At 28.2% G+C, this 11963-nt stretch overlaps 1 protein-coding gene across 1 annotated transcript in view; it reads left to right on the top strand.

The window, feature by feature from the left end:
* The window catches only part of LOC136027345 (uncharacterized), a gene marked incomplete in the record, with an annotated part of 76230 nt that overhangs the window by 2314 nt on the left and 61953 nt on the right, over positions 1-11963 (top strand).

Consider the following 11963-nt stretch of genomic DNA (forward strand, 5'->3'; position numbering starts at 1 on the left):
AAAAGAAAAAAATAAATGACGACACTCAAAGAGAAAGCGACCAGGACAAAAGGAATGTTCGATTAGCAATCAACAAAGCACCGGGACACAGGGAGTATAAATGACGACCAGGACATAAGTAAAAAAAAAAACTAACAAAACTAAAAAGAAGGTAAAAACTACAAAAAAACTAAAAAGAAAAAAATAAAAAAAGGCAAAAACTACAAAAAAAACTAAAAACTAATAAAAAAGCTAAAAAACTAAAAAAACTAAAAAAAGGCAAAAACTACAAAAAAAACTAAAAACTAATAAAAAAATAAAAAAGCTAAAAAACTAAAAAAACTAAAAAAAGGTAAAAAACTAAAAAAACTAAAAACTAAAAAAAACTAAAAAAAGGAAAAAAAACTGAAAAATAAGCTAAAATAAAGGTAAAAACCAATAAAAAACTAAAAAAAAAAACTGAAAAAACTAAAAAAAGGCAAAAACTACAAAAAAAAACTAAAAACTAATAAAAAAAGTAAAAAAGCTAAAAAAACTAAAAAAAGGTAAAAAACTAAAAAAAAATAAACAAAAAAAAAAAATTTATATGCAAAGACAATGGGACAGCAAAGAATGTTGTATATTCGCAAGTTTTACGTAGTTAAAACCATATATATATATATATATATATATATATATATATATATATATATATATATATATATATATATATATATATATATATATATATATATATATATATATATATATACTAGCTGTTGGGGTGGCGCTTCGCGCCACCCCAACACCTAGTTGGTGGGGGCGCTTCGCGCCCCCCCCCCCCCCCCAAGCCCCCCCCCGCGCGCGTAAGTCGTTACGCGCCATAATAGTTACGCGCCATTGTAGTTGTGTCCCTATGTCCCACCTGTGAATATAGATATATATATATATATATATATAGATATATATATATATATATATATATATATATATATATATAAATAAGTTGTCTGTGTGTGGATCTGTGGATGGATCAGGTGACGTCATGTTTGTCCGCATATGACGTCTGAATTATTTCACACTAATACAAAAGAAGAAAAAAACTAAAAAAGGTAAAAACTACAAAAAAAACTAAAAAGAAAAAAAAACTAAAAAAGCTAAAAAACTAAAAAAATTAAAAAAAGGTAAAAATCTAATAACTAAAAAAAAACTGAAAAAAATAAAAAAAGGCAAAAACTACAAAAAAAATAAAAACTAATAAAAAAACTAAAAAAGCTAAAAAACTAAAAAAACTAAAAAAAGGTAAAAAACTAAAAAAAACTAAAAACTAAAAAGAAAAAAATTAAAAAAAAAGGAAAAAACTGAAAAATAAAAGAGAAAAAGAAAACTAAAAAAATATGAATAAATATATATAAAAATAAGTTGTTTGTGGGTTATGTTTGTCTGTCTGTCTGTCGAGTGACGTCGTGTTTGTCCGCATATGACGTCTGAATTATTTCACACTAATACAAAAGAAGAAAAAAAACTAAAAAAGGTAAAAACTAAAAAAAAAACTAAAAAGAAAAAAAACTAAAAAAGCTAAAAAACTAAAAAAAACTAAAAAAAGGTAAAAAACTAAAAACTAAAAAAAACTGAAAAAACTAAAAAAGGCAAAAACTAAAAAAAAAACTAAAAACTAATAAAAAAACTAAATAAGTTGTCTGTGTGTGGATCTGTGGATCAGGTGACGTCATGTTTGTCCGCATATGACGTCTGAATTATTTCACACTAATACAAAAGAAGAAAAAAACTAAAAAAGGTAAAAACTACAAAAAAAAACTAAAAAGAAAAAAAAACTAAAAAAGCTAAAAAACTAAAAAAACTAAAAAAAGGTAAAAATCTAATAACTAAAAAAAACTGAAAAAAATAAAAAAAAGGCAAAAACTACAAAAAAAATAAAAACTAATAAAAAAACTAAAAAAGCTAAAAAACTAAAAAAAGGTAAAAAACTAAAAAAAACTAAAAAAGAAAAAAATTAAAAAAAAGGAAAAAACTGAAAAATAAAAGAGAAAAAGAAAACTAAAAAAATATGAATAAATATATATAAAAATAAGTTGTTTGTGGGTTATGTCTGTCTGTCTGTCTGTCGAGTGACGTCGTGTTTGTCCGCATATGACGTCTGAATTATTTCACACTAATACAAAAGAAGAAAAAAAACTAAAAAAGGTAAAAACTAAAAAAAAACTAAAAAGAAAAAAAAACTAAAAAAGCTAAAAAACTAAAAAAAACTAAAAAAAGGTAAAAAACTAAAAACTAAAAAAAAACTGAAAAAACTAAAAAAGGCAAAAACTAAAAAAAAACTAAAAACTAATAAAAAAACTAAATAAGTTGTCTGTGTGTGGATCTGTGGATCAGGTGACGTCATGTTTGTCCGCATATGACGTCTGAATTATTTCACACTAATACAAAAGAAGAAAAAAACTAAAAAAGGTAAAAACTACAAAAAAAACTAAAAAGAAAAAAAAACTAAAAAAGCTAAAAAACTAAAAAAACTAAAAAAAGGTAAAAATCTAATAACTAAAAAAAACTGAAAAAAATAAAAAAAGGCAAAAACTACAAAAAAAAATAAAAACTAATAAAAAAACTAAAAAAGCTAAAAAACTAAAAAAAGGTAAAAAACTAAAAAAAACTAAAAACTAAAAAATAAAAAAATTAAAAAAAAGGAAAAAACTGAAAAATAAAAGAGAAAAAGAAAACTAAAAAAATATGAATAAATATATATAAAAATAAGTTGTTTGTGGGTTATGTCTGTCTGTCTGTCTGTCGAGTGACGTCGTGTTTGTCCGCATATGACGTCTGAATTATTTCACACTAATACAAAAGAAGAAAAAAACTAAAAAAGGTAAAAACTACAAAAAAAACTAAAAAGAAAAAAAAAACTAAAAAAGCTAAAAAACTAAAAAAACTAAAAAAAGGTAAAAAACTAAAAACTAAAAAAAACTGAAAAAACTAAAAAAGGCAAAAACTAAAAAAAAAAACTAAAAACTAATGAAAAAACTAAAAAAGCTAAAAAACTAAAAAAACTAAAAAAAGGTAAAAAACAAAAAAAAAACTAAAAACTAAAAAAGAAAAAACTAAAAAAAGGAAAAAACTGAAAAATAAGAGAAAAAGAAAACTAAAAAAATATTAATAAATATAAAAAATATAAATATAAATATAATATAAATTAGCAATCAACAAAGCACCGAGACACAAATGACGACCGGGACACAGGGAGTATAAATGACGACCAGGACATAAGTAAAAAAAAAAAAACTAAAAAAACTAAAAAAATGGTAAAAACTACAAAAAAACTAAAAACTAATAAAAAAACTAAAAAATCTAAAAATCTAAATAAACTAAAAAAGAAAAAAAAGAAAAAAGGAAAAAAATAAAGGAGAAAAACAAAACTAAAAAACGAATGTATATACAGGCCGGGACACCGGGACACAAGGAATATAAATGACGCCCGGGGCACTCAAAGAGAAATCACAGACTGGAACACCGGGACACAAATGACGACCGGGACACAGGGAATATAAATGACGACCGGGACACAGGGACATAACTACAAAGGGGACGCCGGGGTGCACAGGGGGTTATATCAATGACGATGGCGACTCAGGGAATGGTCGATTAGCAATCACCATCAACAAAGCTCAAGGGCAATCATTAGAATCATGAGGTATAGATCTGAATACGGATTGTTTTCCCATGGACCATTATATGTTGCATGTTCAAGAGTCGGTAAACCTGAAAATCTATTTATATGCACAGACAATGGGACAGCAAAGAATGTTGTATATTCGCAAATTTTACGTAGTTAAAAACATATATATATATATATATATATATATATATATATATATATATATATATATATATATATACTAGCTGTTGGGGTGGCGCTTCGCGCCACCCCAACACCTAGTTGGTGGGGGCGCTTCGCGCCCCCCCCCAAGCCCCCCCGCGCGCGTAAGTCGTTACGCGCCATAATAGTTACGCGCCATTGTAGTTGTGTCCCTATGTCCCACCTGTGAATATAGATATATATATATATATATATATATATATATATATATATATATATATATACTAGCTGTTGGGGTGGCGCTTCGCGCCACCCCAACACCTAGTTGGTGGGGGCGCTTCGCGCCCCCCCCCAAGCCCCCCCGCGCGCGTAAGTCGTTACGCGCCATAATAGTTACGCGCCATTGTAGTTGTGTCCCTATGTCCCACCTGTGAATATAGATAGATATATATATATGGTTTTAACTACGTAAAACTTGCGAATATACAACATTCTTTGCTGTCCCATTGTCTTTGCATATAAATAGATTGTCAGGTTTACCGACTCTTGAATATGCAACATATAATGGTCCATGGGAAAACAATCTGTATTCAGATCTATACCTCATGATTCTAATGATTGCCCTTGAGCTTTGTTGATGGTGATTGCTAATCGACCATTCCCTGTCCGGTGTCCCGGTCGTCATTTACAACCCCCTGTTTCCCCCGGTGTCCCCGTTGTAGTTGTGTCCCTGTGTCCCGGTCGTCATTTATATTCCCTGTGTCCCGGGTCCCGGTCGTCATTTGTATCCCGGTGTCCCGGTCTGTATATACATTCGTTTTTTAGTTTTGTTTTTCTCCTTTATTTTTTTCCTTTTTTTTTCTTTTTTAGCTTATTAGATTTTTAGATTTTTAGTTTTTTTATTAGTTTTTAGTTTTTTTTTCTTTTTAGTTTTTTTGTCCCGGTCGTCATTTATATCCCCCTGTTTCCCCCGGTGTCCCCGTTGTAGTTGTGTCCCTGTGTCCCGGTCGTCATTTATATTCCCTGTGTCCCGGTCGTCATTTGTATCCCGGTGTACCGGAGTTGTGTCCCTGTGTCCCGGTCGTCATTTATATTCCCTGTGTCCCGGGTCCCGGTCGTCATTTGTATCCCGGTGTCCCGGTCTGTATATACATTCGTTTTTTAGTTTTGTTTTTCTCCTTTATTTTTTTCCTTTTTTTTTCTTTTTTAGCTTATTTAGATTTTTAGATTTTTTAGTTTTTTTATTAGTTTTTAGTTTTTTTTTCTTTTTAGTTTTTTTTGTCCCGGTCGTCATTTATATCCCCCTGTTTCCCCCGGGTCGTCATTTATACTCCCTGTGTCCCGGTGCTTTGTTGATTGCTAATCGAACATTCCTTTTGTCCTGGTCGCTTTCTCTTTGAGTGTCGTCATTTATTTTTTTCTTTTTTAGTTCTTTTAGTTTTTACCTTTTTTAGTTTTTTTTAGTTTTTAGTTTTTTTAGTTTTTTACCTTTTTTTAGTTTTTTTAGTTTTTTTTAGTTTTTTAGCTTTTTTATTTTTTTTATTAGTTTTTAGTTTTTTTGTAGTTTTTGCCTTTTTTTTAGTTTTTTTAGTTTTTTAGCTTTTTTATTAGTTTTTAGTTTTTTTTGTAGTTTTTGCCTTTTTTTAGTTTTTTTAGTTTTTTAGCTTTTTTATTTTTTTTATTAGTTTTTAGTTTTTTTTGTAGTTTTTGCCTTTTTTTTCTCTTTGAGTGTCGTCATTTATTAGTTTTTTCCTTTTTTTTTTAGTTTTTTATTGGTTTTTACCTTTATTTTAGCTTATTTTTCAGTTTTTTCCTTTTTTTTAGTTTTTTTTATTTTTTATTTTTTTTAGTTTTTTACCTTTTTTTAGTTTTTTTAGTTTTTTAGCTTTTTTACTTTTTTTATTAGTTTTTAGTTTTTTTGTAGTTTTTGCCTTTTTTTAGTTTTTTCAGTTTTTTTTTTAGTTTTTTATTGGTTTTTACCTTTATAGTTTTTTTTAGTTTTTTAGCTTTTTTATTTTTTTTATTAGTTTTTAGTTTTTTTTGTAGTTTTTGCCTTTTTTTAGTTTTTTCAGTTTTGACGTCACCTGATCCAGTTTTTTCAGGTGACGTCACCTGACACATCCATCCATCCATCCACAGACAACTTATTTTTATATATATAGATATTTTTTTATTAGTTTTTAGTTTTTTTTGTAGTTTTTGCCTTTTTTTTCTCTTTGAGTGTCGTCATTTATTAGTTTTTTCCTTTTTTTTTTTAGTTTTTTATTGGTTTTTACCTTTATTTTAGCTTATTTTTCAGTTTTTTCCTTTTTTTTAGTTTTTTTTATTTTTTATTTTTTTTAGTTTTTTACCTTTTTTTAGTTTTTTTAGTTTTTTAGCTTTTTTACTTTTTTTATTAGTTTTTAGTTTTTTTTGTAGTTTTTGCCTTTTTTTAGTTTTTTCAGTTTTTTTTTTAGTTTTTTATTGGTTTTTACCTTTATAGTTTTTTTAGTTTTTTAGCTTTTTTATTTTTTTTATTAGTTTTTAGTTTTTTTTGTAGTTTTTGCCTTTTTTTAGTTTTTTCAGTTTTGACGTCACCTGATCCAGTTTTTTCAGGTGACGTCACCTGACACATCCATCCACACATCCATCCACACATCCACACACAGACAACTTATTTTTATATATATAGATATATATATATATATATATATGGTTTTAACTACGTAAAACTTGCGAATATACAACATTCTTTGCTGTCCCATTGTCTTTGCATATAAATAGATTGTCAGGTTTACCGACTCTTGAACATGCAACATATAATGGTCCATGGGAAAACAATCTGTATTCAGATCTATACCTCATGATTCTAATGATTGCCCTTGAGCTTTGTTGATGGTGATTTCTAATCGACCATTCCCTGTCCCGGTGTCCCGGTCGTCATTTATATCCCCCTGTTTCCCCCGGTGTCCCCGTTGTAGTTGTGTCCCTGTGTCCCGGTCGTCATTTTATCCCGGTGTCCCGGTCTTTATATACATTCGTTTTTTAGTTTTGTTTTTCTCCTTTATTTTTTTCCTTTTTTTTTCTTTTTTAGTTTATTTAGATTTTTAGATTTTTTAGTTTTTTTATTAGTTTTTTGTTTTTTTTTCTTTTTTTTTGTAGTTTTTACCTTCTTTTTAGTTTTGTTAGTTTTTTTTTTTACTTTTGTCCTGGTCGTCATTTATACTCCCTGTGTCCCGGTGCTTTGTTGATTGCTAATCGAACATTCCTTTTGTCCTGGTCGCTTTCTCTTTGAGTGTCGTCATTTATTTTTTTCTTTTTTAGTTCTTTTAGTTTTTACCTTTTTTAGTTTTTAAGATGAAAATTTTTTTTAGTTTTTTCCTTTTTTTCTTTTTAGTTTTTTATTGGTTTTTACCTTTATTTTAGCTTATTTTTCAGTTTTTTCCTTTTTTTTAGTTTTTTTTTTATTTTTTTTAGTTTTTTACCTTTTTTTAGTTTTTTTAGTTTTTTTAGTTTTTTAGCTTTTTTACTTTTTTCTTTTTTTAATCTTTTTAATTTTGATTTTTTTTTTAGTTTTTTCTTTTTAGTTTTTTTTTAGTTTTTTACCATTTTTCTTTTTCCAAATTACTTTAATCAATTGTCAAAATATTTTGAAATATTTATGCAATTTCCAGTTTTTACATTCTAGTTTGTTTTCTTTTATATATGTAGAAGATATAATCTGGCGTAACGGACAGACAACTTATTTTTATATATATAGATATATATATATATATATATATATATATATATATATATATATATATATATATATATATATATATATATATATATATATATATATATATATATTACCGGTCTGTATATACATTCGTTTTTTAGTTTTGTTTTTCTCCTTTATTTTTTTCCTTTTTTTTCTTTTTTAGTTTATTTAGATTTTTAGATTTTTTAGTTTTTTTATTAGTTTTTAGTTTTTTTTTCTTTTTAGTTTTTTTGTAGTTTTTACCTTCTTTTTAGTTTTGTTAATTTTTTTTTTTACTTGTGTCCTGGTCGTCATTTATACTCCCTGTGTCCCGGTGCTTTGTTGATTGCTAATCGAACATTCCTTTTGTCCTGGTCGCTTTCTCTTTGAGTGTCGTCATTTATTTTTTTCTTTTTTAGTTCTTTTAGTTTTTACCTTTTTTAGTTTTTTTTTAGTTTTTAGTTTTTTTAGTTTTTTACCTTTTTTTAGTTTTTTTAGTTTTTTAGCTTTTTTATTTTTTTTATTAGTTTTTAGTTTTTTTGTAGTTTTTGCCTTTTTTTTTAGTTTTTTGTCCTGGTCGCTTTCTCTTTGAGTGTCGTCATTTATTAGTTTTTTCCTTTTTTTTTTTAGTTTTTTATTGGTTTTTACCTTTATTTTAGCTTATTTTTCAGTTTTTTCCTTTTTTTTAGTTTTTTTTTATTTTTTATTTTTTTTAGTTTTTTACCTTTTTTTAGTTTTTTTAGTTTTTTTAGTTTTTTAGCTTTTTTACTTTTTTTATTAGTTTTTAGTTTTTTTTTGTAGTTTTTGCCTTTTTTTAGTTTTTTCAGTTTTTTTTTTAGTTTTTTATTGGTTTTTACCTTTATAGTTTTTTTAGTTTTTTAGCTTTTTTATTTTTTTTTATTAGTTTTTAGTTTTTTTTGTAGTTTTTGCCTTTTTTTAGTTTTTTCAGTTTTGACGTCACCTAATCCAGTTTTTTCAGGTGACGTCACCTGACACATCCATCCACACATCCATCCACACATCCATCCACAGACAACTTATTTTTATATATATAGATATATATATATATATATATATATATATATATATCTATATTCACAGGTGGGACATAGGGACACAACTACAATGGCGCGTAACTAATATGGCGCGTAACGACTTACGCGCGCGGGGGGGCTTGGGGGGGGGCGCGAAGCGCCCCCACCAACTAGGTGTTGGGGTGGCGCGAAGCGCCACACCAACAGCTAGTATATATATATATATATATATATATATATATATATATATATATATATATATATATATATATATATATATATATATATATATATATATATATATATATATGGTTTTAACTACGTAAAACTTGCGAATATACAACATTCTTTGCTGTCCCATTGTCTTTGTTGAGCGCCATATTAGTTACGCGCCATTGAAGTTGTGTCCCTATGTCCCACCTGTGAATATAGATATATATATATATATATATATATATATATATATATATATATATATATATATATATATATATATATATCTATATATATAAAAATAAGTTGTCTGTCCGTTACGCCAGATTATATCTTCTACATATATAAAAGAAAACAAACTAGAATGTAAAAACTGGAAATTGCATAAATATTTCAAAATATTTTGACAATTGATTAAAGTAATTCGGAAAAAGAAAAATGGTAAAAAACTAAAAAAAAAACTAAAAAGAAAAAACTTAAAAAAAAAATAAAAATTAAAAAGATTAAAAAAAGAAAAAAACCTAAAAAGAAAAAACGTACAAAAATAAAAAAGATAAAAAACTAAAAAAAAACTATAAAAAGCTAAAAAACTAAAAAAAAGAAAAAACAAAAAAACTGGGAATTGCACAAATATTTCAATATATTTTGACAATAGATTAAAGTAATCCGAAAACCTTAAAACAGATACACCAAATTTTGAGGTTTAATATAAATTGTGGGAGCTTTAGCATGCTTGGCACGTAAAGATTTTTCCATTTTCAACAAAGTTTTTTTTCATTTTCTCTATCACTCCATGTTAATCACATATTCAATAATACAATATGTACTAATAGTTACCGTAGCAGATTAGATTTGAAGTTCTCTTTCGAATTCGGAGGATGCAAGTTCAAGTCACTCCGCGGTAATACATCCAAATGATTCTTTGAGTTAAGCGCCAAAGCGGTAAGCAATCAACAAAGCACCGAGACACAAATGACGACCGGGACACAGGAAAAAAAAAGAAAAAAAAGGAAAAAACTGAAAAATAAAAGATAAAAAGGAAAAAACTGAAAAATAAAAGATAAAAAGAAAGCTAAAAAATATGAATAAAAATAAAAAAAAATAAAAAAGATAAAAACTACAAAAAAAACTAAAAAGAAAAAACGAAAAAAAAAAATAAAAAAGCTAAAAAAAAGGCAAAAACCAATAAAAAAACTAAAAAGAAAAAAAGTAAAAAACTAAAAAAAACTAAAAAAGGAAAAACCATAAAATAAACTAAAAACTAATAAAAAAAACTGAAAAAAGCTAAAAAACTAAAAAGAACTAAAAAAGGTAAAAACTAAAATAACTAAAAAAGAAAAAAAACTAAAAAAAGGAAAAAAACTGAAAAATAAAGGAGAAAAAGAAAACTAAAAAAATATGAATAAAAATAAAAAAAACTAAAAAGATAAAAACTTCAAAAAAAACTAAAAAGAAAAAAGAAAAAAACTAAAAAACCTAAAAAAAGGTAAAAACCAATAAAAAAAACTAAAAAGAAAAAAAGGGAAAAAATTAAAAATTTATTTCATCATATACCAATTCAAAAACGAATGTATACCGGGATGACGACCGGGACACAGGGAATATAAATGACGACCGGGACGCAGGGACACAACTACAACGGTGACGCCGGGGGCACAGGGGGGATATATAAATGACGACGGGGACACATGCAATGTTCGATTAGCAATCACCATCAACAAAGCTCAAGGGCAATCATTAGAATCATGTTCCCATGGACAATTATATGTTGCATGTTCAAGAGTCGGTATGCAATGGCACTCGACTTGCCGTAAAAAAAAACAATGGAAAACCTAATAGAGGCCACAATCCTGACAGGGCCTTTTGAGGGTGAGGCTGTTCTTATTCCTCGCATTCCCATGATTCAAACGGATCTGCTTTTTCAATTTAAAAGATTGCAATTCCCAATTCGATTAGCATTTGCAATCACCATTAACAAAGCTCAAGGTCAATCATTAAAAAAATTACCAATAATACTTTTAAGAAATATCAACCCACCAAAGCTTTGCAATGGCACGCGACTTGCCGTAAAAAAAAAAACAATGGAAAACCTAATAGAGGCCACAATCTTGACAGGGCCTTATGAGGGTGAGGCTGTTCTTATTCCTCGCATTCCCATGATTCCAACGGATCTGCTTTTTCAATTTAAAAGATTGCAACACAGACAATGGGACAGCGAAGACTGTTGTATATTCACAAGTTTTACGTAGTTAATTTGTATTGTATCTATCTATCTATCTATCTATATAAAAACGAGTTGTGTGTATGCATGTTTGTTTGTTTGTAAAAAGAGCGTTTGCATATGACGTCATTATTAGTACATACGGCTTTGTATATGGACAGACAATGGGAAAGCCAAGAATGTTGTATATTCGCAATTTTTACGTAGTTTGAAACATATATAAATCTATCTATATTCACAGGTGGGACACAGGGACACAACTACAATGGCGCGTAACTAATATGGCGCGTAACGACTTACGCGCGCGGGGGGGCTTGGGGGGGCGCGAAGCGCCCCACCAACTAGGTGTTGGGGTGGCGCGAAGCGCCACCCCAACAGCTAGTATATATATATATATATATATATATATATATATATATATATATATATATATATATATATATATATATATATATATATATATATATGTTTTTAACTACGTAAAACTTGCGAATATACAACATTCTTTGCTGTCCCTTTGTCTGTGCATATAAATAGATTGTCAGGTTTACCGACTCTTGAACATGCAACATATAATGGTCCATGGGAAAACAATCCGTATTCAGATCTATACCTCATGATTCTAATGATTGCCCTTGAGCTTTGTTGATGGTGATTGCTAATCGACCATTCCCTGAGTCGCCATCGTCATTTATATATCCCCCTGTGCACCCCGGCGTCCCCTTTGTAGTTATGTCCCTGTGTCCCGGTCGTCATTTATATTCCCTGTGTCCCGGTCGTCATTTGTGTCCCGGTGTTCCAGTCTGTGATTTCTCTTTGAGTGTCCCGGGCGTCATTTATATTCCTTGTGTCCCGGTCGTCATTTATATCCCCCTGTGCCCCCCGGCGTCCCCATTGTAGTTGTGTCCCTGTGTCCCGGTCGTCATTTATATTCCCTGTGTCCCGGTCGTCATTTGTATCCCGGTGTCCCGGTCTGTATATACACTC

Source organism: Artemia franciscana, chromosome 5, assembly GCF_032884065.1.
Source record: "Artemia franciscana chromosome 5, ASM3288406v1, whole genome shotgun sequence".
In the NCBI taxonomy this organism is placed as follows: domain Eukaryota; kingdom Metazoa; phylum Arthropoda; class Branchiopoda; order Anostraca; family Artemiidae; genus Artemia; species Artemia franciscana.